This window comes from Durio zibethinus, chromosome 7, assembly GCF_047325235.1.
Source record: "Durio zibethinus cultivar Kanyao isolate XHJ-2024 chromosome 7, ASM4732523v1, whole genome shotgun sequence".
In the NCBI taxonomy this organism is placed as follows: domain Eukaryota; kingdom Viridiplantae; phylum Streptophyta; class Magnoliopsida; order Malvales; family Malvaceae; genus Durio; species Durio zibethinus.
This window is the reverse complement of record NC_143168.1, coordinates 8,945,272-8,951,487: the sequence shown is the minus strand read 5'-3', so window position 1 is coordinate 8,951,487 and position 6,216 is coordinate 8,945,272. Positions and strand designations below refer to the sequence as shown.

Sequence of the window (6,216 nt, the reverse complement as noted above, 5' to 3'; positions counted from 1 at the left end):
CCATGAAATGAAGGCCTGGCATACAAGCTGCCCGCACCATATCCAGAAGGGCCCAAGGTGCTGGACACGCAAGGGAAGCTTCTGGAAGCAGGCAGGATCAGCAAGAGCATCCTGGCAGATTTGGTTGACCCTGAAAATCAGGAGTTAGCATCCTGATTGATTGTAATCCCATGATTTTAACCTTTATTCTAGGGATATTGCCATTAAGTTGTAGCTGGAGCCTCAACTATTAATAGAGGGCTATTCCACCCTCATTTGTACACCATCAAACACTTCTGTTTCAATGAATACAAGAGCATTTCCAGAATTCTATCTTGTTCATCCTATTTCTCTTTAACTTGCATAATCAGCCTTTCCTATTGTTCTAGTGCCCGCACGCTTGTGTTTTAGGCTGACTTAGGCACAAAAAAGGAGATTTCAAGCCTAAGGCCGCACGGATTCTGAGTCTAAGGTTAGAGCTCGTGACAGTTGGTATCAGAGCAAGTTCGATTCTACGTGTTTGTGTTGTGTAGGTTAGATCGTGATTGAAGAGATGGCATCCCAAAGCGACATTGCTAGCCAACAACCAGAGGCCCAAGAGTATGGGAGTGGAAGAGGCAAGAAAGCCGGTTCTAAAGATGTTTGGTCTACCATGGACGGTAGGCTGGCCAAGGTGAAGGTGACCATGGGCGAGATGAGGGAGAAGCTTGAGGAGGTAGAGACTCATATTGCATCGCTAGACTCCATGAGGGAGGAGATCCAAAGTGAGCTGGAAGCTGCTCTCAACAAAGGCATGGACGTGATCACCCAAAAGAATAAGGCCTTGGAGGTTGAAGTGCTGACCTTGTACGATGGTATGGAGGCCATGCGCCAGCGGATGGAAGAGCTTACCAGTGAGCTCGTTGCTTGCAAGGCTGCCATTGGGAATGGCATGTTTGCTGGAGTGTCCAAGTTTAGATTGGATGTCCCCAAGCCTAAGGAGTTCAAGGGGACTAGGGCGGCTAAGGAACTAGACAACTACCTTTGGGGTATGGAGCAGTACTTCCAGGCCATGGACATGCAAGACGAGACGATAAAGGTAAGCACCGCTGCTATGTATCTCACTGATGTAGCCTTATTGTGGTGGAGGAACAGGTGTGATGATGTCAAGCGTGGGAGCACCAAGATTGGAACCTGGGCAGAGTTCCAAAAGGAGTTCAGAGAATAATTTTACCCGGAGTATGTCGATGATGAGGCATGGGCAAAGTTGCACAAGTTGAGCCAGCAAGGGGACATAAGGGAGTATGTCCAGAAATTCTCTAAACTGATGCTATAGATCTCGGATCTAGGTAAGAAGGATGCCTTATTTGCTTTCATGGATGGGTTGAAGCCGTGGGTGAAGCATGAGCTACAAAGGAGGAGAGTTCATGACTTGGCTAAAGCCATGACTACTGTCGAGGCCTTGATAGAGTTCAAGCCTCTAAACAAGTTCGAGTCTTCTAAACCTAAGGGTAAGGGTAGGTATGATAGGGATGGAAAGAAGTAGTCCAAGGGGAAGGATCGTGATCGGGAGTCCAAGGATGGGGATCGAGACCATTCAACCAAGGATGGTGAGAGGAAGCCACCAGTAGGCAAGTGGAAAGCAAAGGGGGACCGAAAGCCACTAGCATGCTACCTATGTGGAAAGAGCCACATAGCGTGCAATTGCTCGCAGAAGGGCAAGCTGGCTGCTGTAGACAAGGAGTCTGACGAGGAGCCAGAGTCAGGGGCAGCAAAGCTTGGGTCGTGGTACTTAATGCTGTCTAGAGTAAGGGAAGCTGCAAGCCAAAGGGCTTGATGTTTGCGGATCTGATGGTTACGGGTCAGAAGGTGAGTGCACTAGTGGACACAGGTGCCTCACATCTTTTTATTTCAGGTGATGGAGCCCGAAAGCTCAGTCTAAAGGTGCAGAAAGGGACTGGTACCATTAAAACGGTGAACTCCAAAGAGGTTCCAGCCATTGGAGTAGCACGGGGAGTGGAGTTATAGCTTGGAGACTGGAAAGGCAAAGAGACCATTGAGGTAATACCCCTTGACGACTATGAGTTTGTGATTGGGTTGGATTTCCTTGTTCAGATTAACACCCTCCTTGTGCCTTTTGTCGATTGTGTTTGCATCTTGGATGCACGGTGCCAATGCCTAGTGCCATTGAGGAGAGGGTCTGGAGTTGGGTCACGGGTGGTGTCAGCCATCCAATTTACCAAGGCGATAAGCAGACAAGAAGACACCTTCTTGGCAGCCTTGAAATATGATGAGCCAAGGGAGAAGGAGATCGAGTCACCCTTAGAGGTGCTAAAGGGGCTGAAGACCTTTAGTGATGTGATGCCCGCAAAGCTACTTAGCAAGCTACCACCTAAGAGAGAGGTGGACCAGAAGATCGAGCTGGTGTCCGAGACCAAGCCACCAGCCAGAGCCCCTTACCAAATGTCTCCACTAGAGTTGGAGGAGTTAAGGAAGTAGCTCAAGGAGTTAGTTGATGCTGGCTTCATCGGGCCATCGAAGGCACCCTATGGTGCACCGGTTCTATTCCAGCGCAAGCATGATGGGTCATTGCGACTGTGCATAGACTACTGGGCTTTGAACAAGTTGACCATCAAGAAAAGTACCCCATCCCACTCATTGCGGACTTGTTCGATCAACTTGGGAGCACAAGGTGGTTCACCAAGCTGGATTTGAGGTCAGGCTACTATCAAGTCAAGATCGTGGAGGGAGATGAGCCAAAGATAGCATGTGTCACTTGGTATGGTTCGTATGAGTTCTTGGTGATGCCTTTCGGACTCATGAATGCCCCAACAACATTCTGCACCCTTATGAACAAGGTACTTTAGTCATTCCTTGATCGATTGTTGTGGTTTATTTAGATGACATTGTGATCTATAGCCAGACTTTAGGAGAGCATGTAGACCACTTGAGACAGGTGTTTGAGGTGTTACGGGTGCATAAGCTGTTTGTCAAGAGGGAGAAGTGCTCATTCGCCCAGCAGGAGATCCCGTTCCTTGGCCACATAGTGGGAGGTGGCAGGATACGCATGGATGAAGGCAAGATACACGCCATCCTGGAGTGGCAACCGCCAGTCAAGGTCACTGAGTTGAGATCATTCCTTAGGCTAGTTAACTACTACAGGTGCTTCATCAAAGGTCACTCAGAGATAGCCACGCCATTGATCGACTTGCTCAAGAAAGGGAGAGCATGGGAGTGGAGCGTAGGGTGCCAGGAAGCCTTTAACAGGTTGAAGTGGGCTGTGACCGAGGAGCCAGTCTTGGCCTTGCCAGACCATGCCAAGCCGTATGAGGTACATACGGATGCATCAGACTTTGCCATAGGGGGCGTGTTGATGCAGGAGGGACGTCCAGTCGCGTTCGAGAGCAGGAAGCTGAACGAGACTGAATGTAGGTACACAGTCCAAGAGAAGGAGATGACTGCAGTGGTGCACTACTTGTGCACTTGGCGCCATTACCTGTTGGGGTCGAGGTTCATGGTGAGGACGAACAATGTGGCGACCGGTTACTTCCAGATGCAAAAAAAGCTGTCACCCAAGTAGGTGAGATGGCAAGATTTTCTTGTAGAATTTGATTTCCAAATGGAGTACAAGCCAGGACAGGCGAACCTAATGGCAGACACCTTAAGCAGAAAGGCTAACCTTGCTGCCATTAGCCAACCAGAGGGGTCACTGGTGCCACACATCAAAGAGGGACTTGCGCATGATCCTACAGCCAAGGCTTTGATGGAATGCATCCAGTAAGGTAAGACTAGGCAATTTTGGTTGTAGGATGGCTTATTGTACACTAGAGGCAATAGACTGTTTGTGCCGCAGCACGGGAAGCTCTGCAAGGAAGTTTTGCAAGAATGCCATGATGGAAGGTGAGCTGGACACCCCGGAGTGAGTCGCACCTTGGTGCTGATCGAAGATCGATACTACTGGCCGCACATGAGGGATGATGTGGAGGCCTATGGGAAGACTTGTCTTGTGTGCCAACAGGACAAAGTGGAGCTCAAGAAACCAGACGGTCTCTTGGAGCCATTGCCAGTGCCAGAGGGACCATGGGAGAGTGTTTCTCTGGACTTTATAGTCGGTCTACCCAAAGCAGAAGGGTTTGGAAGCATCATGGTAGTGGTGGACAAGTTTTCCAAGTATGGAATTTTCATTCCAGCAACCAAGGAGTGCCCAGCCGAGGAGGTAGCTCGATTGTTCCTGAAGAACATGGTTAAGTACTGGGGAGTGCCAAGGACCATTGTTAGTGATCGGGACGGGTGTTTCACGGGCAGGTTCTGGACTGAGTTGTTCAAGCTGTTGGGGTCAGACTTGAACTTTTCCACTAGCATGCATCCGCAGACCGATGGGCAGACAGAATGAGTGAATGGACTATTGGAGGTCTACCTCAGGCACTATGTGAGTGCCACACAAAGGGACTGGCCAAAGCTGCTAGATATTGCACAGTTTTCCTACAACTTGCAAAGGAGTGAGGCAACGAACCAAAGCCCATTTGAAGTTGTGACAGGGCAACAACCACTAACACCCGGTTCGATTACTGCAGGTTATACAAGGCCAAATCCGGCAGCATACAAATTTGCCAAGGCATGGCAGAAGCAAACTGACTTGGTCAGAGTTTGTCTACACAAGGCGGCTAAGAGGTCGAAGAAGTGGGCAGACCAAAAGAGGTGGGATTTCAGTGGCATCCTAGTGGGTCTACACAACCCAACTTTTGTTGGTCCTCTCAGTGGCATCATTTGAAATTTCACAAGTTTGAGGAGGCTGGTTTTGACTGAAAATGGAATTTATGAGAGTATCCCAGATGGGATTGGTGATTTGGTTAACGTTGAAGAGATTACACTATCAAGAAACAAGCTTAGTGGACAGGTTTCCATTAATTTTTCTAAGTTGAAGAAACTGAAAGTTCTGGACTTAAGTGGAAATGATGTTGATGGAAATGTCCCTTGTTCAGTTGGTAATCTCACTCAGCTTTTGAAGCTAGACTTGAGTTCAAATGGGTTTTCTGGTAAAATCCTAGAGAGCTTGAGTAACTTACAGGGTTTGGAGTTCTTTGATTTGAGTTTTAGCCGTTTCGGTAACTTTGGGATTCCTTTGTTTTTTGCTGAAATGCCCAGATTGAAGGAGGTGTATTTGAGAGGAAATTTACTAGGAGGGGAGATACCAGAAATATGGGAAAAGCTAGGGGGTATTCTGGGGATAGGATTTTTTGGTATGGGATTGGTTGGGGGAATTCTAGCTTCTATGGGGGTGCATTTGACAAACTTGTGTTATTTAGTACTCGATAATAACAATCTTGAAGGGAAAGTGCCTGAGGAGTTTGGGTTCTTGGAATTTGTAAGTGAAATCAATTTGGAAAACAACAATCTGAGTGGAAGAGTTCTTTTCTCTGCTAAATTTACTGCTAAGGTTGGTGAAAAGTTAAGGTTAAAAGGTAATCCAGAACTGTGTGTTGATGAGAAATTGAGCCATGGTAAAAGCATTCATGACAGCTTTGGAGAATTGAAGAAATGCAGCAAGCCAGACATTCCCAATCCTGTCCTCTTCATTGGTGGTTCTTATTCTGGCCTGTTATCATCTTCTTTTCATGTTTTGTTTCTATTTTGGGGGTTTTTGTGGTTTTGTTTTGATTGTTTATCATCAAAGAGCAAGGAAAAATACTGATAGATCTTACAGAAACAAGTTAATACTGACTCGTTAATAGGAATTTTTAGGCATTTGTTGGCACTGTACTGCAGTGGTTAAAATGATGTAATTACTTTTGTTTTTCTGTTTGGTTTTGGTCAATGAATCAATGACAAGTAGTTATAATATTGTTTTGTTGCTAATTATCCACTTCACCAGCATTTTTTTTAAACAAAAAACAATTCGTTTCTGGAGATGCTCCTATTGTGGTAACTGATAGTCTGATAGAAATGAGTCAGGATATATATACTACAGTGAGTCAGGATATATATACTACTGATGAGTAGAAGTATCTATTTTGTGCAAAGTGAAAATGACCACCTTTTACCCTTTTGGTTTCAAATATTCATCAGTTTTCCATTTTATTTTAGACAGGAAATTGTTTAACTATGGATCAGCTTGCCTATTTATTTGATTTTTAGGGAAAAAAATAAATTTTTTGGCATTTTGCCAACTAGTTTTTGGTGTTAGATTTGCTTCAATCCTTCAGCTAACCCTTCTCTTCAATTTAGTTTTAGTTTTGAGGGAAAGTAGATATTATCAGG

At 46.0% G+C, this 6,216-nt stretch overlaps 1 pseudogene; it reads left to right on the top strand.

Annotated features, from left to right (window-relative positions):
• The first annotated feature begins 581 nt into the window (after positions 1–581).
• On the top strand, positions 582–5,763 carry LOC111300398 (uncharacterized; annotated as a pseudogene).
• Positions 5,764–6,216: the final 453 nt, after the last annotated feature.